Source organism: Ambystoma mexicanum, chromosome 5q (genome assembly GCF_040938575.1).
Source record: "Ambystoma mexicanum isolate Mex_15411 chromosome 5q, UKY_AmexF1_1, whole genome shotgun sequence".
In the NCBI taxonomy this organism is placed as follows: Eukaryota; Metazoa; Chordata; class Amphibia; order Caudata; family Ambystomatidae; genus Ambystoma; species Ambystoma mexicanum.
Genome location: NC_090933.1, coordinates 761,958,025 through 761,981,386, shown reverse-complemented (window position 1 = coordinate 761,981,386; position 23,362 = coordinate 761,958,025).

Genomic DNA, 23,362 nt, shown 5'->3' with positions numbered 1-23,362 from the left:
CCACCCCCGCTCATGCCCCGTGTGCGCCCTGTTCCCCACCCCCGCTCATGCCCCGTGTCTCCCTCGTGTTCCTCCCACCCCCACTCATGCCCTGTGTCTCCCTCGTGTTACCCCCCAACCCCCGTTCATGCCCCGTGTCTCCCCTGTTCTCCCCACCCCTGCCCCGTGTTTCCCTCCTTTCCCCCCACCCCCTCGTGTTTCCCTTGTGTTACCCCCGATCCTCTCCGGCTCATGCCACGTGTCCCCCTCGTGTTCCCCCCACCACCCGCTCATGCCCCGTGTCTCTCTCCTTTCCCTGCACCCCCCGCTCATGCCCCGTGTGTGCGACCTGTTCCACCACCCCCGCTCATGCCCTGTGTGTACGCCCTGTTCCCCCACCCCCGCTCATGCCCCGTGTGTGTCCTGTTCCCCCACCCTCGCCCCTTGTGCACCCTGTTCCCCCCACCCTGCTCATGCCCTGTGTCTCCCTCGTGTTTCCCCCACCCCCGCTCATGCCCCGTGTCTCCCTCATGTAACCCCTCACCCCCCGCTCATGACCCGTGTGTCTCCTGTTGCTTCCACCCCCCACTCATGCCCCGTGTTTCCCTCGTGTTCCCCCACCCCCACTCATGCCCTGTGTCTCCATTGTGTACCCCCTCACCCCCGCTCATGCCCTATGTGTCTCCTGTTGCCCCCACCCACCGCTCATGCCCCGTGTCTCCCTCATATTCCCTCCACCCCCCGCTCATGCCCCATGTTTCCCTCCACCCCCCGCTCATGCCCTGTGTCTCCCTCGTGTTCCCCCACCCCCTGCTCATGCCCCTTGTCTCTCTCCTTTCCCCACCCACCCCCGCTCATGCCCCGTGTGTGCCCTATTCCCCCACCCCTGCTCATGCCCCATGTGTGCCCTGTTCCTCCCAACCCCCGCTCATGCCCCGTGTGTGCCCTATTCCCCCACCCCCACTTATGCCCGTGTGCTCCCTGTTCCCCCACCCCGTCATGCCCCGTGTCTCCCTCATTTTCCCCCCACCCCCACTCATGCCCTGTGTCTCCATCGTGTACCCCCTCACCCCACGCTCATGCCCCGTGTGTCTCCTGTTGCCCCCACCCCCTGCTCATGCCCCGTGTCTCCCTCGTGTTCCCTCCACCCCCCGCTCATGCCCCATGTTTCCCTCATGTTACCCCCCAGCCCCCTGCTCATGCCCTGTGTCTCCCTCGTGTTCCCCCACCCCCCGCTCATGCCCCTTGTCTCTCTCCTTTCCCCCCACCCCCACTCATGCCCCATGTGTGCCCTATTCCCCCACCCCCTGCTCATGCCCCGTGTGTGCCCTGTTCCCCCCACCCCCCGCTCATGCCCCGTGTGTGCCCTATTCCCCCACCCCTGTTCATGCCCCATGTGCGCCCTGTTCCCCCAACCCCGCTCATGCCCCGTGTCTCCCTGGTGTTACCCCCCACCCCCTGCTCATGCCCCGTGTCTCCCCTGTTCTCCCCACCCCCGCTCATGCCCCGTGTTTCCCTCCTTTCCCCCCACTCATGCCCCGTGTCTCCCTTGTGTTACCCCCCACTACCCCTGCTCATGCCCCGTGTCTCTCCCCTGTTCCCTCCACCCCCACTCATGCCCCGTGTCTCTCTCCTATTCCCCCCACCCCCGCTCATGCCCTGTGTCTCCCCTGTCCCCCCCACTCCCTGCTCATGCCCTGTGTCTCCCCTGTTCCCCCCTCATCCCCCGCTCATGCCCTGTGTTTTCCTCGTGTGCCCCCCACCCCCTGATCATGCCCCGTGTCTCCTGTTGCCCCCCCACCCGCCGGTCATGTCCTGTGTCTCCCTCCTGTACCCCCAACCCCCGCACATGCCCTGTGTTTCCCTACTGTACCCCCACCCCCCGCTCATGCCCCGTGTCTCCCTTGTGTTACCCCCACCCCATCTCATGCCCCGTGTCTCCCCCCATCCCCCGCTCATGCCCTGTGTCTCCCTTGTGTTACCCCCCCACCCCCGCTCATGCCCCGTGTCTCCCTTGTGTTACCCCCCCCACCCCCCGCTCATGCCCCGTGTCTCCCTTGTGTTACCCCCACCCATGCCCTGTCTCCCCTGTTACCCCCACCCCCCACTCATGCCCCATGTCTCCCTTGTGTTACCCCCACCCCATCTCATGCCCCGTGTCTCCCCCCATCCCCCGCTCATGCCCTGTGTCTCCCTTGTGTTACCCCCCCACCCCCGCTCATGCCCCGTGTCTCCCTTGTGTTACCCCCCCGCTCATGCCCTATGTCTCCCTTGTGTTACCCCCACCCATGCCCTGTCTCCCCTGTTACCCCCACCCCCCACTCATGCCCCATGTCTCCCTTGTGTTACCCCCACCCCCATCTCATGCCCCGTGTCTCCCCCATTCCCATTTCATGCCCTGTGTCTCCCTTGTGTTACCTCCCCACCCCCGCTCATGCCCCGTGTCTCCCTTGTGTTACCCCCCCTCCCCCCGCTCATGCCCCGTGTCTCCCTTGTGTTACCCCCACCCATGCCCTGTCTCCCCTGTTACCCCCCACCCCCCGCTCATGCCACATGTCTCCCTTGTGTTACCCCCACCCCCCGCTCACGCCCCATGTCTCCCTCCTTTCCCCCCGCTCATGCCCCGTGTGTCTCTCCCCTCCCCCCACCCGCCGCTCATGCCCCTTGTGTCTCTATCCTTCCCCCCCACCCCCTGCTCATGCCCCGTGTGTCTCTCCACTTCCCCCCCACACCCCACTCATGCCCGTGTCTCTCTCACCTTCCCCCCACCCCTCGCTCATGCCCTGTGTCTCTCTCCCCTTCGCCCACCCCCCACTCATGCCCCGTGTCTCTCTCCCCTACCCCCCGCTCATGCCCTGTGTCTCTCTACCCTTCCCCCCACCCCCCGCTCATGCCCCGTGTCTCTCTCCCCTTCCCCCCACCCACTGCTCATGCCCCGTGTGTCTGTCCCCTTCCCCCCACCCATGCCCCGTGTGTCTCTCGCCTTCCCCCCACCCCCCGCTCATGCCCCGTGTCTCCCTACTGTTCCCCCCACCCCCCGCTCATGTCCCGTGTCTCTCTCCCCTTCCCCCCTCTCCCCGCTCATATCCCGTGTCTCTCCCCTTCCCCCCACCCCTCGCTCATTACCCGTGTGTCTATCCCCTTCCCCCCACCCCCCCGCTCATGCCCCGTGTCTCTCTCCCCTTCCCCCCACCCCCCCGCTCATGCCCTGTGTGTCTCTCCCCTTGTCCCCTTCCCCCCTGCTCATGCCCCGTGTCTCCCTCCTTTCCCCCACAACCCACTCATGCCCCGTGTCTCTCCCCTTCCCACCCACCCCCTGCTCATGCCCCGTATGTCTCTCCCCTTTCCCCCACCCCCTGCTCATGCCCTGTGTGTCTTTCCCCTTCCCCCCACCCCCGCTCATGCCCTGTGTCTCCCTACTGTTCCCCCCACCCCCGCTCATGCCCCGTGTGTCTCTCCCCTTCCCCCCACCCACGCTCATGTCCCATGTCTCCCTACTGTTCCCCCCAACCCCCGCTCATGCCCCGTGTCTCTCTCCACTTCCCCGCCACCCCCTGCTCATGCCCCGTGTCTCCCCTGTTCCCCCCACCCCATGCTCATGACCTGTCTCCCCTGTTACCCCCACCCCCCACTCATGCTCCGTGTCTCCCTTGTGTTACCCCCACCCCCATCTCATGCCCCGTGTCTCCCCCCATCCCCCGCTCATGCCCTGTGTCTCCCTTGTGTTACCCCCCGCTCATGCCCCGTGTCTCCCTTGTGTTACCCCCTCCCATGCCCTGTCTCCCCTGTTACCCCCACCCCCCGCTCATGCCACGTGTCTCCCTTGTGTTACCCCCACCCCCCGCTCATGCCCCATGTCTCCCTCCTCTCCCCCGCTCATGCCCCGTGTGTCTCTCCCCTCCCTCCACCCGCCGCTCATGCCCCTTGTGTCTCTCCCCTTCCCCCCCACCCCCGCTCATGCCCCGTGTGTCTCTCCCCTTCCCCATCCCCTGCTCATGCCCCGTGTGTCTCTCCCCTTCCCCCCCACCCCCCCACTCATGCCCGTGCATCTCTCCCCTTCCCCCCCACCCTTCGCTCATGCCCCGTGTCTCTCTCCCCTTCCCCCCCACCCTTCGCTCATGCCCCGTGTCTCTCTCCCCTTACCCCACCCCCCGCTCATGCCCCGTGTCTCTCTCCCCTTCCCCCCACCCCCCACTCATGCCCCATGTCTCTCTCCCCTACCCTCCGCTCATGCCCTGTGTCTCTCTACCCTTCCCCCCACCCCCCGCTCATGCCCCGTGTCTCTCTCCCCTTCCCCCCTCATCCCCCGCTCATGCCCCGTGTCTCCCTACTGTTCCCCCCACCCCCCGCTCATGTCCCGTGTCTCTCTCCCCTTTCCCCCACCCCCCGCTCATGTCCCATGTCTCTCCCCTTCCCCCCACCCCTCGCTCATTACCCGTGTGTCTATCCCCTTCCCCCCACCCCCCGCTCATGCCCTGTGTGTCTCTCCCCTTGTCCCCACCCCCTGCTCATGCCCCATCTCTCCCTCCTTCCCCCCACTCCCCGCTCATGCCCTGTGTGTCTCTCCATTCCCACCCACCGCCCGCTCATGCCCCGTGTGTCTATCCCCTTCCCCCACCCACCGCTCGTGCCCTGTGTGTCTTTCCCCTTCCCCCCACCCACCACTCAGGCCCCGTCTGTCTCTCCCCGACCCCCCACCCCCCGCTCATGCCCCGTTTCTCCCTACTGTTCCCCCACCCCCCGCTCATGCCCCGTGTGTCTCTCCCCTTCCCCCCACCCCCGCTCATGTCTCGTGTCTCCCTACTGTTCCCCCCACCCCCGCTCATGCACCATGTCTCTCTCCACTTCCCTCCCACCCCCCGCTCATGCCCTGTGTCTCCCCTGTTCCCCCCAACCCCCTGCTCATGACCTGTCTCCCCTGTTACCCCCCACCCTCAGCTCATGCCCCGTGTCTCCCTTGTGTTACCCCCACCCCCCGCTCATGTCCCATGTCTCTCCCCTTCCCCCCACCCCTCGCTCATTACCCGTGTGTCTATCCCCTTCTCCCCACCCCCCCGCTCATGCCCTGTGTGTCTCTCCCCTTTTCCCCACCCCCTGCTCATGCCCCATCTCTCCCTCCTTCCCCCCACCCCCCGCTCATGCCCTGTGTGTCTCTCCATTCCCACCCACCGCCGGCTCATGCCCCGTGTGTCTATCCCCTTCCCCCACCCACCGCTCATGCCCTGTGTGTCTTTCCCCTTCCCCCCACCCCCCACTCAGGCCCCGTGTGTCTCTCCCTGACCCCCCACCCCGCGCTCATGCCCCGTGTCTCCCTACTGTTCCCCCACCCCCCGCTCATGCCCCGTGTGTCTCTCCCCTTCCCCCCACCCCGCTCATGTCTCGTGTCTCCCTACTGTTCCCCCCACCCCCGCTCATGCACCGTGTCTCTCTCCACTTCCCTACCACCCCCCGCTCATGCCCCGTGTCTCCCCTGTTCCCCCCAACCCCCCGCTCATGACCTGTCTCCCCTGTTACCCCCCACCCTCAGCTCATGCCCCGTGTCTCTCTGGTGTTACCCCCACCCCCAGCTCATGCCCCGTGTCTCCCTTGTGTTACCCTCCCACCCCCGCTCATGCCCCGTGTCTCCCTTGTGTTACCCCCCACCCCCCGCTCATGCCCCATGCCTCCCTCGTGTTACCCCTCTACCCCCCGCTCATGCCCCGTGTCTCCATTTTGTTACCCCCATCCATGCCCTGTCTCCCCTGTTACCCCCCAGCCCCTGATCATGCCCTGTGTCTCCCTCCTTTCCCCCGCTGATCCCCCGTGTGTCTCTCCCCTCCCCCCCGCCCCCTGCTCTTGCCCCGTGTGTCTCTCCCCGTCCCCCCCACCCCCCGCTCATGCCCCGTGTCTCTCTCCCCTTCCCCCCAATCCCGCTCATGCCCCGTGTCTCTCTCCCCTTCCCCCCTAACCCCTGCTCATGCCCCATGTCTCTCTCCCCTACCCCCCAAGCCCCGCTCTTGCCCCGTGTCTCTCTCTCCTCCTCCCCCACCCCCTGCTCATGCCCCGTGTGTCTCTCCACTTCCCCCCACCCCCACTCATGCCCCGTGTCTCCCTCCTTTCCCTCACCCCCCCGCTCATGCCCCGTGTGTCTCTCCCCTCCCCCCACCCCCCACTAATGCCCCGTGTCTCTCCCCTTCTCCCCCTACCCCCGCTCATGCCCCGTGTGTCTCTCCCCTTCCCCCTCACAACCCGCTCACGCCCTGTGTGTCTCTCCCCTTCCCCCCACCCCCCGCTCATGCCCAGTGTGTCTCACCCCTTCCCCCCACACCCCCTCATGCACCGTTTGTCTCTCCCCTTCCTCCCACCCCCCGCTCATGCCCCGTGTGTCTCTCCCCTTCCCCCACCCCCTGCTCATGCCCCGTGTCTCCCTCCTTTCCCCATCCCCTGCTCATGCCCCGTGTCTCCCTCCTTTGCCCTGACCCCCCGCTCATGCCCCGTGTGTCTCTCCCCTCCCCCCACCCCTGCTCATGCCCCGTGTGTCTCTCCCCTTCCCCCCACCCCTCGCTCATGCCCCGTGTGTCTCTCCCATTCCCCCTAACCCCCCGCTCATGCCCCGTGTGTCTCTCCCTTTGCCCCCCACCCCCGCTCAAGCCCTGTGTCTCTCTCCCCTTCCCCCCGCCCCCGATCATTTCCTGTGTGCCCTGTTCCCCCCTATATCAATCCCCTAACAATATTTCGACAAGTCTAGGTTCAACGGCACCACTTATTTGCAGACAGAGGTGAATGCTTTAACCTAGATGGCACCTAGATGGAACAAAGATGGAACCTAGATGGAACATAAAGTTAAGAAGGTCTGGAGGCGACCCAAGGTAAAGGTAGGGATTTAAGACACCACGCGCTAACCGTCACAAGAGGAGCCAGGCGGACACAGCGCCTTGTAAGTGCAGAGACAGCTCCGGCAGGGGCAGTTGTTCATGGTGGTGGATGCAAGTCGGGGCTTTGCCAAGAGATGAGATGATCTCGTCGTCGAAGGAAAGTTGAAGGTCGTTGCACCACCAGGGAAGAGACCAGCCGCGGAGTGCTCCATCACAAGGCACCACCTTTTGGTCGCGGTACGGGCTAGTGGCTATCCGGTTGCTGGGGTGCTCAGCACGGGCAATTCAACCACTACGCCCTGGAAGCGAAGAAAAAGCAAAGGGACTGGTTGTTACCACCAGTCAGGGGAAGAAGACTCTCCAGCCGGGAGATCTCCTCTGTCATTGGGAAGTGGTGAGACGGTTCAGCAGGGCTCCACCGGAGGTGTCGTCATTGCAGGTCGGCTCAGCTTTACCCTCGTCGGATTCTTAGGTCCTGTGGTCGACTTCTGAAGATCCAGTCCCAAAAGCCCTGTTTTTATGCAGAAAACCCCCATTCATTCAGCCTAGCTGTCAATCAAAACACGCAAAGTGGTGAGGGGGGTGGCTCACCTCTTGGGCCAATCACACCAGAGTGCGACTTGAGTTGGCAAGGCAACTCAGTCCAGGGTGCATAAACCCCCTCCCACACCCCCTCTGGTACCCAGACAGAATGGCACCACTTTGGAGGGCTTCTGTGCAGAAGCCCGCCAAAAGTGGAACAAAGGGCTCAACCTTTGGTTCGGAGTTACAGAGGCGAACACAGACGCCATTTTAAAAACCGAGTTCTGGCAGAAAATACCAACCGTCAGATTTATTTAAGACAAATAAACCAGCGGTATGTTAGAGACTAACGGGAAATGTATTAGCCTCCAACAATGGGAAGAATCCCATAGAATTATATTCAGGGTCGAATATAACAAGTAGTTTCCACTGCCACCAGCCAAAACTCGACGAGGGGGGACAGGACAGTGCCCCCTCGAGCAACAGACCCAGGGGTAATCGAATTACCCCTACCAGTACGTCCACAATAGGATGGTTTGTACTAGTTCTGTTAGTAAATTTAGGTCTAGTAAAGCCAATGGTGACTTTACATGCCCTGGGAGACAGTAGGCAGTCCCAGGGTATGGAGTCTATGGTGGGGATCCTCTAGGACACCCCAGTGTTACGGCATGGAGGGTGCGGTGCAACACACATAGCAAAACACATGAGACCCTATGGAGTAAAAGGCCCCATAGCCCATAGAACACATTGACATTCAAAGGAATTAACCACATTCATGTCCAAGAGTGGGAGAAAAGAGTCTCACTCTTGGCAGGATGGAAAAAAAACAAACTCCAGAAATCCAGCAAAGCTGCTGGGGTACTCACTAGGTTAGGAAATTCAGCATAAACAGAGAATTCTCCCTAACACCGCTCATGCCCCGTGTCGCTCTCCCCTTCCCCCCAACTCCCGCTCATGCCCCGTGTGTCTCTCCCCTCCCCCCACCCCCTGCCCACGCCCCTTGTCTCTCTCCCCTTCCCCCCACCCCCCGATCATTTCCTGTGTGCCCTGTGCCCCCCACCCCCTGCTCATGACCTGTCTCCCCTGTTACCCCCACCCCCAAACCTCGGGGTCATCTTCGACTCCACACTATCCTTCTCGCCTCACATTTCTGACGTTTCTAAGAAGTCACACTACCAGCTGCACCTCCTCAGAGGTATCCTTCCTTTCCTCTCCTTCTCCCAGAAGCTCACTGTCTCCAGAGCCCTGGTTCTCTCGAGCTGGACTACTGTAACAGCCGCTACCTAAATCTGCCTGCCTCTACTTTCCTCCCTCTGCAACTCATCCAGAACAGGACTGCGAGACTTGTCGTTGGCCTCAAGCCCTGGGACCGTATCTCTCCAGGACTGAAATACCTACACTGGCGCCCTGTGGCTGCGAGGATTAAGTTCAAAACCCTCTGCATTGTCCACAAGGCCTTCTGGGGCCTGGGGCCAAAATACCTTCAACTCTCCCTTCCTAAATATCTTCCTTCTCGAGCACTTCGCTCATCCACCTCCAACTCCCTCAGAGTCAGCCGCTTCTCTAAGCAACGAGTTGGTGGAAGATCACTCCCCGCTGCAGGGGCCTCGCTCTGGAACAGCCTTCCTGCCTCCCTAAAACTTGAGGAGAACCATCTCCTGTTCCGGAAGCGCCTCAAAACCCTCCTCTTTGCTTCTGCTTTCTCTCCCCCTCTCCCCTGCTAAATCACTGAAATTGTACTAAATCAGCAACTGGGCCACTCACCAATCTCGGTCCTTGGCCCAGCCACTCTCCCCTGCACTGCCTTCCCGGCAACCCCTGAACTGCAGGACTGTCTCTGTATCCCTACAGCCCCTCTTCCCAGCACTTGCCTGCACTTATCTTGCACTTGCCACCAGCTGGCCCTTATTATTTATCTTGTTCGTTACTAACCGTGTACTGCACTTTCCCCTCTCCCTTTCCCCCTTGCACTTTTCCCGTCCCCTTAACCTTGCACTTGCGCGATCTGAATGACACCTGGCCTAGTAAGATCGCTGTGTGTCTCCCTTTGTTCCCCCCTTGCTGCCTCGTCGCGCCTTGAAACACTTGTGGATAGGCGCGTTACAAATGCCATATCATATCATATCATACCCCCTGCTCATGCCCCGTGTCTCCCTTGTGTTACCCCCACCCCCAGCTCATGCCCTGTGTCTCCCTAGTGTTACACCCCCACCCCCTGCTCAAGCCCCGTGTCTCCCTTGTGTTACCCCCACCCCCAGCTCATGCCCCATGTCTCCCTCGTGTTACCCCCCACCCCCCGCTCATGCCCCATGTCTCCCTTGTGTTACCCCCCACCCCCAGCTCATGCCTGTGTCTCCCTTGTGTTACCCCCAACCCCCTGCTCATGCCCCGTGTCTCCCTTGTGTTACCCCCCACCCCCCTCTCATTCCCTGTGTCTCCCCTGTTCTCCCCACCCCGCTCATGCCCCGTGTTTCCATCCTTTCCCCCACCCCCCGCTCATGCCCCGTGTCTCCCTTGTGTTACCCCCACACCCCCGCTCATGTCCCGTGTCTCTCCCCTGTTCCTCCCACCCCCCACTCGTGCCCCGTGTCTCCCCTGTTCCCCCCTCATCCCCCGCTCATGCCCCGTGTTTCCCTCGTGTACCCCCCACTCCCTGCTCATGCCCCGTGTTTCCTGTTGCCCCCCCACCCTCCGGTCATGTCCCGTGTCTCCCTCCTGTACCCCACCCCCCACCCCCTGCTCATGCCCTGTGTTTCCCTCCTGTACCACCACCCCCGCTCATGCCCCGTATTTCCCTTGTGTTCCCTGCACCCCCTGCTCATGCCCAGTGTTACCCCCCCGCTCATGCCCCGTGTCTCCCTTGTGTTACCCCCCACCCCCGCTCATGCCCCATGTCTCCCTCCTGTTCCCCCCACACCCCGCTCATGCCCCGTGTCTACTGTTGCCCCCACCCCCGCTCATGCCCCGTGTCTCCCTCGTGTTCCCCCCACCCCCACTCATGCCTCGTGTTTCCCTTGTGTTACCCCCCACCCCCCGCTCATGCCCTGTGTGTGCGGCCTGTTCCCCCACCCCCGCTCATGCCCTGTGTGTGCGCCCTGTTCCCCAACCCCGCTCATGCCCCTTGTGTGCCCTGTTCCCCCACCCCCGCTCATGCCCCTTGTGGACCCTGTTCTCCCCACCCCGCTCATGCCCCGTGTCTCCCTCGTGTTCCCCCACCCCTGCTCATGCCCCGTGTCTCCCTCGTGTAACCCCTCACCCCCCGCTCATGCCCCGTGTGTCTCCTGTTGCTCCCACCCCCCGCTCTTGCCCCGTGTCTCCCTCGTGTTCCCCCACCCCCACTCATGCCCTGTGTCTCCATCGTTTACCCCCTCACCCCCTGCTCATGCCCCGTGTGTCTCCTGTTGCCCCCACCCCCCGCTCATGCCCCGTGTCTCTGTGGTGTTCCCTCCACCCCCCGCTCATGCCCCATGTTTCCCTCGTGTTACCCCCCAAACCCCCGCTCATGCCCTGTGCCTCCCTCGTGTTCCCCCACCCCTGCTCATGCCCCTTGTCTCTCTCCTTTCCCCCCCACCCCCGCTCATGCCCCGTGTGTGCCCTATTCCCCCACCCCCTGCTCATGCCCCGTGTGTGCCCTGTTCCTCCCAACCCCCGCTCATGCTCCATGTGTGCCCTATTCCCCCACCCCCGCTCATGCCCCGTGTGCGCCCTGTTCCCCCACCCCCGCTCATGCCCCGTGTCTCCCTCGTGTTCCTCCCACCCCCACTCATGCCCTGTGTCTCCCTCGTGTTACCCCCCAACCCCCGTTCATGCCCCGTGTCTCCCCTGTTCTCCCCACCCCTGCTCATGCCCCGTGTTTCACTCCTTTCCCCCCACCCCCTCGTGTTTCCCTTGTGTTACCCCCGACCCTCTCCGGCTCATGCCACGTGTCCCCCTCGTGTTCCCCCCACCACCCGCTCATGCCCCGTGTCTCTCTCCTTTCCCTGCACCCCCCGCTCATGCCCCGTGTGTGCGACCTGTTCCACCACCCCTGCTCATGCCCTGTGTGTGCGCCCTGTTCCCCCACCCCCGCTCATGCCCCGTGTGTGTCCTGTTCCCCCACCCTCGCCCCGTGTGCACCCTGTTCCCCCCACCCTGCTCATGCCCTGTGTCTCCCTCGTGTTCCCCCCACCCCCGCTCATGCCCCGTGTCTCCCTCATGTAACCCCTCACCCCCCGCTCATGACCCATGTGTCTCCTGTTGCTCCCACCCCCCACTCATGCCCCGTGTTTCCCTCGTGTTCCCCCACCCCCCGCTCATGCCCCTTGTCTCTCTCCTTTCCCCCCACCCCCACTCATGCCCCATGTGTGCCCTATTCCCCCACCCCTGCTCATGCCCCATGTGTGCCCTGTTCCTCCCAACCCCCGCTCATGCCCCGTGTGTGCCCTATTCCCCCACCCCCACTTATGCCCCATGTGCTCCCTGTTCCCCCACCCCGTCATGCCCCGTGTCTCCCTCATGTTCCCCCCACCCCCACTCATGCCCTGTGTCTCCATCGTGTACCCCCTCACCCCACGCTCATGCCCCGTGTGTCTCCTGTTGCCCCCACCCCCTGCTCATGCCCCGTGTCTCCCTCGTGTTCCCTCCACCCCCCGCTCATGCCCCATGTTTCCTTCATGTTACCCCCCACCCCCCTGCTCATGCCCTGTGTCTCCCTCGTGTTCCCCCACCCCCCGCTCATGCCCCTTGTCTCTCTCCTTTCCCCCCACCCCCACTCATGCCCCATGTGTGCCCTATTCCCCCACCCCTGTTCATGCCCCATGTGCGCCCTGTTCCCCCCAACCCCGCTCATGCCCCGTGTCTCCCTGGTGTTACCCCCCACCCCCTGCTCATGCCCCGTGTCTCCCCTGTTCTCCCCACCCCCGCTCATGCCCCGTGTTTCCCTCCTTTCCCCCCACTCATGCCCCGTGTCTCCCTTGTGTTACCCCCCACACCCCTGCTCATGCCCCGTGTCTCTCCCCTGTTCCCTCCACCCCCACTCATGCCCCGTGTCTCTCTCCTATTCCCCCCACCCCCGCTCATGCCCTGTGTCTCCCCTGTCCCCCCCACCCCCTGCTCATGCCCTGTGTCTCCCCTGTTCCCCCCTCATCCCCCGCTCATGCCCTGTGTTTTCCTCGTGTGCCCCCCACCCCCTGATCACGCCCCGTGTCTCCTGTTGCCCCCCCACCCGCCGGTCATGTCCTGTGTCTCCCTCCTGTACCCCCAACCCCCGCACATGCCCTGTGTTTCCCTCCTGTACCCCCACCCCCCGCTCATCCCCGTATTTCCCTTGTGTTCCCCAGACCCCCACTCATGCCCAGTGTTACCACCCACCCCCCGCTCATGCCCCGTGTCTCCCTCGTGTTACCCACCAAACCCCGCTCATGCCCGTGTCTCCTGTTGCCCCCACCCCCGCTCATGTCCCGTGTCTCCCTCGTGTTCCCCCCACCCCACTCATGACTCGTGTTTCCCTTGTGTTAGCCCCCACCTCCTCCCGCTCATGCCAAGTGTCCCCCTCGTGTTCCCCCACCACCCGCTCATGCCCTGTGTCTCTCTCCTTTCCCCCCACCCCCCGCTCATGCCCCGTGTGTGCACCCTGTTCCCCCACCGCCGCTCATGCCCTTTGTGTGCACCCTGTTCCCCCACCCCCGCTCATGCCCCGTGTGTGCCCTGTACCCCCAACCCCGCTCATGCCCTGTGTGCGCCCTGTTCCCCCGCCCGCTCATGCCCTGTGTCTCCCTCGTGTTCCCCCCACCCCGCTCATGCCCCGTGTCTCCCTCATGTAACCCCTCACCCCCCGCTCATGCCCCGTGTGTCTCCTGTTGCTCCCACCCCCCACTCATGCCCCGTGTCTCCCTCGTGTTCCCCCACCCCCACTCATGCCCTGTGTCTCCATCGTGTACCCCCTCACCCCCCGCTCATGCCCCGTGTGTCTCCTGTTGCCCCCACCCCTCGCTCATGCCCCGTGTCTCCCTCGTGTTCCCCCCACCCCCCGCTCATGCCCCTTGTCTCTCTCCTTTCCCCCCCACCCCCGCTCATGCCCCGTGTGTGCCCTATTCCCCCACCCCCTGCTCATTCCCCGTGTATGCCCTGTTCCCCCCCACCCCCGCTCATGCCCCATGTTTCCCTCGTGTTACCCCCCAACCCCCTGCTCATGACCTGTGTCTCCCTCATTTCCCCCCACCCCCGCTCATGCCCCGTGTGTGCCCTATTCCCCCACCCCCTGCTCATGCCCCGTGTGTGCCCTGTTCCCCCATCCCCTGTTCATGCCCCGTGTGTGCCCTATTCCCCCACCCCCGCTCATGCCCCGTGTGCACCCTGTTCACCCACCCCGCTCATGCCCCGTGTCTGCCCTGTTCCCCCACCCCCGCTCATGCCCCTTGTGCACCCTGTTCCCCCCTCCCCGCTCATGCACCATGTCTCCCTTGTGTTCCCCCCACCCCTGCTCATGCCCAGTGTCTCCCTCGTGTTCCCCCACCCCCACTCATGCCCTGTGTCTCCATCGTGTACCCCTCACCCCCGCTCATGCCCCGTGTGTCTCCTGTTGCCCCCACCCCCCGGCAAATGCCCCTTGTCTCTCTCCTTTGCCCCCCACCCCCGCTCATGCCCCGTGTGTGCCCTATTCCCCCACCCCCTGGTCATGCCCTGTGTGTACCCTGTTCCCCCCACCCCCCGCTCATGCCCCGTGTGTGCCCTGTTCCCCCCACCCCCCGCTCATGCCCCGTGTGTGCCCTATTTCCCCCACCTCCCGCTCATGCCCCGTGTCTCCCCTGATCCCCCCACCCCCGCTCATGCCCCGTGTCTCCCTCGTGTTCCTACCCACCCCCGCTCATGCCCCATGTCTCCCCTGTTCCCCCCCACCCCCGCTCATGCCCCGTGTCTCCCTCGTGTTCCTCCCCACCCGCTACTCTGGCCCCATGTTTCTCTTGTGTTCCCCCCACCCCCGCTCATGCCCCGTGTTTCCTTCCTTTTCCCCCCACCCCCTGCTCATGCCCCGTTTGTGCCCTGTTCCCTCTCACACCCTGCTCATGCCCATGTGTCTCCCCTGTTCCCCCCCCACTCCCCGCTCATGCCCTGTTGTGTTCTCTTTATACACCCTGCCTTCCCTTTCCATGGTGGCCATCTTGGTAAAAGATTTTCCTTCCTACACCGGGACGCCGCAGGCGTTTTTAATAAAAACCTATGAAATTCAATGAAAAAACTTTGTTAAAGGGACATTATGGTTAAGTTGCGCTACTAAAAACCTATGAAATTCAGTGAAAAAACTCTGTTAAGGGGACGTTATGGTTAAGTTGCGCCACTAAAAACCTATGAAATTCAGTGAACAAACTTTGTCAAAGGGACGTTATGGTTCCAAGTAAAACCGAAAAACCCTTGAAATTCGCCAGTTATGGTAAGCTAAGCAACCATAACTCACGCCACCACTGTGCACTGCTAAGACTAACACCCAGGACATCAAAGATGACATCACAAATGGCATTGATGACATCACTGATGACATCACATGTTTGGCTCACTCTTTTTTCTTTTACTGACATATCTAGGCCACATGGTTTTCTTCAGTAACAGTCAGAAACTAAAAATTGTATTTTATTTGTAGACGTATCCTTCAAGTAGGTTCTTACAGTAATTCCCTTAGAGTCCAGTCACATCATATGAAACATATACATACGGGAAGACACAAGCTTGAAAGACAGCAATCCTTTTTGTGCATAAAGATAATCAATAGACTTATGAGCACTTTCTGATAGTTCTGTTGTTTTTTTATGGCTGTAATTTCCCTGTATATGGTCATATTTCTATACATTGTACTCACACTACTTTCCTTAGGGTCCAATCACATCAAGTGATACATATACATAGGGTAAATAGCAGCTTTGAAACAGAGCAATCATTTATTTGCATGAAAATAATCAGTTAAGTTATGAATTGTTTCTGCTACTACTTTTGCTTTTTTGCTAACTTCAATTTCCCCATGTATACCCATATTGGTATGTGTTCTTGTGTCTTTGTGTTTTGTCTATAGTAATGCAATTATGTAATACATGTGTTTTATTAGCTACTTATTACATATTTCACAGTACACAAAAACCTATTAAGAAAACAATTATCATTTCATTATTCAACATATTAACATTACGAATATTATATCTTCATCTTGTACGCTGCACACAATGTTATGTTTCTGTATGAGTAGCTTAGCATACTAGATAGAACCCCATAATAGAATGCTATTTATATCAATGCATTGTTCAATGCACTAATTAGGGTATGATATTTATTGCAATGATCCTTGACACTTGTTTCTCAACATTATAATAAGAATCCCTTGTACACATATTTCATGAAAAGTACATACACATGTGATGTCATCAATGATGTCATCAATGACATTTGTGATGCCATATTTGATGTCCTGGGTGTTAGTCTTAGCAGTGCACGGTGGTGGCGCGAGTTATGTTTGCTTAGCTTACCATAATTGGCGAATTTCAAGGATTTTTCGGTTTTACTTGGAACCATAACGTCCCTTTGACAAAGTTTTTTCACTGAATTTCATAGGTGTTTAGTTTTGCAACTTAACCGTAATGTTCCTTTAACAAAGTTTTTTCACTGAATATATATATATAACGTGATCAAGCGGTCTGTGTACCGTGAAACGCGTCGTTTTCTGGTCTTTTTTCCTTACCATGCTGACATAAAGAATAAAGCATTGTCAGTCTGGATTAACATTGGTGTGTTTTTACCTCTTTGTAGAGAGCTATTCAGGCCTTCTCTACTGTTCTTGGGAGTGCATTTCCGCCGACTTTTTTCCCGGTTCTATCCTGGATCTGGGAATTGGTTTTTTTCTTCAAATATATACATATATACTGTTGTTAAAGGGATGTTATGGTTAAGTTGCACTACTATAAAACCTATGAGATTCTATGGAAAAACGTTGCTACAGGGATGTTATGGTTACAGGTACAACCTAAAACCCCCAGAAATTCACATGTTATGGTAAGGTATACAACCATAACTCACACTACCACTGTGCACTGCAAGGACTAACACCCTTGACATCAAAAATGACATCATAAATGTAATTAATGACATCACTGATGACATCACATGTTCCTTTAGATTTAGTTGTCATGTAAAGCCTCCAGAAGGGACTGTCATTGTAATGTTAGCAGAAAACTATCAATGATCATGGGGAGAACTATCATTACATAAGCAGGTCATTAGACAAGGCATTGCTATAAACAGTATTGCATTACACATTACACATTTTTTTTCATTGCATGACCAAACTCATGTACAAACGCAGTGTGTGCAGCATGCATCATACTGATGCAATATCCAAATTCTTCCTATGTTGCATAGTAAAATGATATATGCTTTCCTTTTAGACTTTTGTGCACTGTTAAACATGTGAAAAGTAGCAACGAATACCTCACTTACTACATAAATGTACTACTGCAAACAAACCATAAAGAGACCACAACGCACACACATATGTGTATATACCGGGAAAGTAAAGTATGCAAAAAAGTGGCAGTATTACCAGAAAGTGTTAATAACCTAACTGGTTATCTTAATGCACAGAAATTATTGCTGTATTTCAGACTTCCTTCTTCCCGTATGGATATGTACCATATGATGTGACTGAACCCTAAGAAATCAATGTAAGAACATATGAGAAGTGTAAGGTGTAGAAATAAAGTACCTTTTCACTATGTAGTTCCTCACTATTAGTAAAGAAAAGCACCTAATGTAGGTATGTCACTAAATAAAAAAGAGGTAGCCAGAACTGTGATGTCATCAGTGATTTCATCAATGCCATTTGTCATGTCATCTTTAATGTCATGGGTGTTAGTCCTTGCAGTGCACAGTGGTAGCGTGAGTTATGGTTGCGTACCTTACCATAACTTACTCATTTTTTGGGATTTTTAGGTTTTAGCTCTAACCGTAATGTCCCTGTAGCAATGTTTTTCCATTGAATTTCATAGGTTTTTTAGTAGTGCAACTTAACCATAACGTCCCTTTAACAAAGTTTTTGTTAGTGAATTTCATAGGTTTTTACTAGGACATTTTAACCATAACGTTGCTTTAGGCTAGGTTTTTCAATAGAGGGGAAATGTTTTTAGTAGCACATCTTAACCATAACGTCCCTTTAACAATGTTTTTTCTTAGCAAATTTCATAGGTTTTTAGTAGGGCACTTTAACCATAATGTTGGTATATTATAGTTTTTTGATGAAAGGTGATAGGGTTTGAGTTGCACCAGTGAACCATAGCGTCCCTGTAATAATGTGTCTTTCAGTGAATTGCATTCGTTTTTTACAGGATGCACTTAGTTTGTAAAGATGTACTGTACAACATATTGAAGCCGGTGACTCTAGAGTAATAGGCACAAACGTTGGGAACACTGCGTCCGTTTGTGGAGATCGGGTGGAGTCCAACGTGCTCAGAAAGGGAGGGGTGGTTATAAAAAGTAGTAACATGCATCAAAGACAAAAAACATATACAAACAGCAGCAAGTGGAAGGGAAATGCTGTAGCTGTACAAAATCTGTACATTTGCAACAAAGTGCACAAAGGCATAGGGTATGCAGCATAATGGAAAGCACCAACAAGAGAAGTGACGTTTGCCTTCATCAATGTTAATGCACACCTGCTGCACAATCAAACAAAGAACGAAGAGGCAGAGGAGCAGATAACAATTACTGAGAACAGAACGTCAGAGCAACGTGGTAAGTACACAAAAGTTTATGTTGTAATTGCACAGGTCCAGTAGTGTACAATAGTAGGAAAGCATGATGTTTTCTGTTTGTGCGCAGCAATGGCTTCCACCCTAGAATGGCTAGAGGAGAATGTTCCGCATGAAGAAATGAGTGATGACGATAGGCCCATTGCTACCCGCTGCACTGTGAAAAGGGAAATAGTTACTGCAAGGCAAGCACCCTGGAATGGCTGCAGGAGAATTTCCCGCATGACCAAATGAGTGAGCATAGTCATGGGCGTAGGACATGGGGGCACAGGGGGGACAAATCCCCCCACAATTCTAAGTGGGGGGGATGTAATATCATTTATCCCCCCCAGACTATGTGTTTGGTGTGTCATGCAGGGATCTGTTTTTGAAGTGGGGGGGAGGGGCTGCTTACTATGTAAGCTGCCCTCTGCCCCCTGGCCCATAAAGCATGGGGACAATACCCTGGGGGCAGATGGGTGATCATCTGCCCCAGGGAAGGGGGCAAACAAAAAAAAAGGATTTTTTTAAAAAAAACGTAGTTTTGGGTGGGGTGGGTGCGGGTGGGACCACTAGCCACCAGGGATTTTTGCAAGGGGGGTGGCCCTCTCCCCACCACCCTAGGTGGATGGGGGCACCTTATGTAGACCTCCCTGGGGGCAGATTTCTGCCCCCATCCATTTGGGGTGGGTGGGAGAGGCCACTGCAAATATTGGCAGAGCCACCCCTCCCAAGCCTGGGGCAGTAGGTTTTGACCCCCTCGGGGGGCAGAAGGCCACGCACATGTGCCCATCTGCCCCTAGGGAAGGGCACAACAAAAATATATATATTATAACTTGTTTTGGGTGGGGGTGGGTGGGGGCCCACTAGACCACCATGATTTGTTGTGTTTGAAAGGGGGGTGGCCCTCCCCCCACCCTAAGTGGTTGGGGGCACCTTATGTAGCCCTCCCTGGCGGCGGATGTCTGCCCCTAGGAAGGCGTACATGAGATGCCCCCATCCATTTGGGGTGAGGGGAGAGGCCACTGTAAATATTTGCAGAGCCACCCTGCCCCCCAAGCCTGGGGCAGTACATTTTGCCACCCCTCTGTGGGCAGATGGTCACACACGTGTGCCCATCTGCCCCTAGGGAAGGGCAAAACAATATATATATATATTATAACTTGTTTTGGGTGGGGGTCGGGGGCCCACTTGACCACCAGGAATTTTTGTGTTTGAAAGGGGGGGTGGCCCTCTCCCCCACCCTAAGTGGATGGGGGAACCTTATGTAGCCTTCCCTGGGGGCAGATTTCTGCCCCTAGGAAGGGGTACATGAGATGGCCCCATCCATTTGGGTTGGGGGAGGCCACTGCAAATATTGGCAGAGCCACCCCCCAAGCGTGGGGCAGTATGTTTTGCCCCCCGGGGGCAGATGGCCACACATATGTTCCCATCTGCCCCTAGGAAAGGGGAAAAACAAAAATAAAACAAATTATAACTTGTTTTGGGTGGGTGTGGGGGCCACTGAACCACCATGGATGTTTTTAGTGGAAAGGGGGTGGCCCTCTGCCCCCCACCCCAAATGGATGGGGGGCATCTCATGTAGCCCTCCCTGGGGGCAGATTGCTAGCACAATCTTCCTTTAAGAAAAAGGCAAAACAAAAACAAAAATTAAAAAAATGATAACTTGTTTTGGGTGGGTGTGGGGGTTACTAAACCACCATGGATGTTTTTAGTGGAAAGGGGGGTGCCCACGGGTGTATTATTTTCGGAAATGCATGGCGTTCTCTGTTTTCCTTGGTGGCTTCGACACCCTAGGCCCAAATCTGTATGTTGTCCACCTGAGCAAAATCTGCTTTGCCGAAAGGCTTGGGGTTATCAGTGGGTAGGCCTTTTCCCTTTTCTCTGAGGTGGGTGCATCCACACATGTGAGGTACTGTTTTTTGTCTGGACACCTACCTGGGCGCAAAGGGAAAAGGCTAACCCACTGGTAACCCCAAGCCTTTCGGCAGAGCAGATTTTGCTCATGTGGACAACATACAGATTTGCGCCTAGGGTGTCGAAGCCACCAAGGAAAACAGTGAACCCCATGCATTTCCAAAAAGAGGATATCCGTGCGGATCCACAGAGGTCTGACTTGCGCGAATCGCCCCAGAATGTATTACCCACAATCCCCAGCAAAGTCTGAAATTTGGTGAAAAAACTAGAATTTTCAGACATTTCCCTCTTGCCACCCACCGAAACACGCCACCAACACCCCATGTCCTACCTTCCCGCGTTCCCACAGGTGTCCCGACATGATTGGTACCTCACATATGTGGGTGCACCTACCTGGGCACAAAGGGAAAAGGCTAAACCACTGGTAACCCCCAAAGGGTTTGGGGAGACAACCTACAGATTTGGGCCTAGGGTGTCGAAGCCACGAAGGAAAACAGGGTACTCCCTGCATTTCCGAAAAGAAGACACCCGTGGGAATCCACAGAGGTCTGAATTGCGCGAATCGCCCCAGAATTTATTACCCACAATTCCAGACAAAGTGAAAATTGTGTTTTTTCCACCAAATTTCAGACTGTTAGGGATTGTGGTCATAAATTATGGGGCCATTCACGCAAGTCAGACCTCTGTGGATTCCCACGAGTGTCTTCTTTTTGGAAATGCATGGGGTTCCCTGTTTTCCTTTGTTGCTTCGACACCATAGGCCCAAATCTGTAGGTTGTCCACATGAGCAAAATTCCTGAAAATCTGCTGTGCGAAAAGACTTGGGGTTACCAGTGTTTTAGGCTTTTCCCTTTGCACCCAGGTAGGTGCACCCACACATGTGCTTACCATTTACGTCAGAACACCTGTGGGAATGCGGGAAGGTAGGTCATGTGTTGTTGGCTGCGTGTTTTCGTGGGTGACCAGAGTGAAATGTGCGGAAATTGTGTTTTTCTTTCTGTCATTTTCCCGATTTCCTCCCAAACTATGGAATCTTTCCCTACATAGTTGTTGCCTGACCTGCGTAAATCACCCCTTGCTGAACTTGGAATATTGTCTACTTTTTAGAAATGTATGCCTTTCTGGCTTCCCAATCAGCTTTCCTACCCTTTTCTTCCATTCCGTCCAAGCATGTCCTATTGGACTAAAAAGGCAAAAATCGCCTACCTCTCACAAAACGGCTGATTAGTATATCAAAATATGTTATTTTGGTTTCCACACAATCTGTTCTTGAAAGCCTGGAAAATGGCGAATCCAGTACAGCAAACCATTTGTTCCTAGCTCTTACAAGGAAAACACCACAGGCTTCTTTGTACAACATTTTATTGGCATTTTCTGAAAAAAAACAAATGTTCTCCTTTTTGGTTATTTTCTCTCACCCCCCTACAGCAAACTAGGATTCCTGGGTGGCATTACGACTGCCTCCATGTGGGAAAAAAGGGGCCAACTTTGGCCGAGATATCCTAGGTAACAAAGAAGTACAAGGGATTGAATGGCGACATACCGAAATCACCAAAAAAGGCCTTGGCACTGGGGGGGAAATACCCATGGCAGTTAAGGGGTTAAGACGGTAAAGCCCGACGGAGATATCATTTGTAAGGTAGCTCAGTTAGTTAATGCTCCAAATGCAGATTGTGCACAGGAATATATAACACCTGTATTCACCACCTGGCTTAATCTTCCGGTGGGATAATAGCAGAGTGAATGCATTCAATGCAAGACAGCATTTTCCAGGTCAATTGGTTCAGATAAAGTGGTGGAAAATACTATAACTGTTGCTTTTCTAATTGGCCTGGTTTTCGTGCATTTTCTGGGTGGAGCTCGGGAGCCGAGTGGACACACCAGGACCCCCTGTATTTCCCGCTCCACCAGACAAATGCGGCCTTACTGCCAGCATGGATTCTCATGCTGGAAATAAGGAAAGTTCCTCTGGGATCTGCTTGGAAATTAAACCTGGTAAAAGCGGGCAGAGTCCAGAGTAAGCCATTGTCAATTCCGCCAGCAATCGCTAATTGAGCAAGGTATTTACACTCTTCCAAAGTGGAAAAGCAATGTGATTTCACCTGCCTTTTACGCTAAAATCTTCCATTTTGTGGCAGAAAAGTAAAAACGTAAGCCAATGGAAGTGGTCCACTGCATGCAGTTCACTTTGCGCCTTGATGCTTGGGGGTTTTGCGTGATGCTACACATGTAATAAATAAACAAATACATTTAACATGACCCCAGATAAATGGCAATTCATGATCCGAATGAGTGAGCATGGCATGTCGCGGTAAGAGGGTGTCCTGTGCTTCTTGAGTGCGTTGGCAAATGCCCTTAATTGCCATCTCGCGTTAAGCAGGTGCTTAAACCCATCAGTGTGGATTGTGCAATAATAAGTCGACAGAGGTATTTCAAATGGCCAATTTCACTCTTTGGGTGACATTGTCAAAGTGGGAGAATGTTGCCCAGCATGTGCCACTTTCTCTGTCGAGTGAATTGTGCCCACCCCGAGGAAGAAGTGTGGAAAACCCACAAGGGCACTGTGCCCTGCTCTTTCTGTGTGTGTCTTCCCCACAGGGCGACAGATGCCGACTCAGACATGGGTAAGTCTCAGGTGGCAAGCCTGTACCCTAGTTGATGTGGCAAAGGATTCCAGACTTCTGAGGCTAATAACATTAGTAGCATTGAATTACATGCCACCTGACAGGTATCTGTGATAAAGTTGCAAAGCAGAGCTGTTAGTTGGCTAAAGCAGGAGGCAATGTTTGCCCACCCTCAAAGGGTACGTACAACCAAAAGTAATAGGCCCCTGCCCCCATCATGGCGGTAGGGGCCAGGCTCCAAACCAGGGTAAGAATGCCCTCCAATCATCCATGCCCACGAGTAGGGTACCCCTCGTGCTCCAGGAACCCTGCTGAGCAACCTCTGTGCTTTCCAGGTGATACTAACATTATTTAAAGCCGGAAGTCTAAAAGGTAATCACTTAATTGCAGCTGGAAATTAGCTCCTGGCGTGATCAAAATGTCTTAACCAAGTTGGCATCATCCCCTTCATTTATAAGCAATATGTGTGTTCTCACATTTCTTCATCCACTGAAATACTGTTAGAAACAAAGGCAAGAGTTGTGACTCTTGTGTAGGCATTAGGAAGGCAGTTGCCAGCCTCCGACATAATATGTCCATGTTCTTCCAATATTGGCTAGCTGTTGCCCTCTTATGGCCAGGTAGAACCATCATGGCAGTGACTGGCAAATGCCTTTCCCCTGCAGACAGAAAAGCAGAAATAAGAGGCCAATTCAAGACACGGAAAAAATAGAAGTTAAGACAA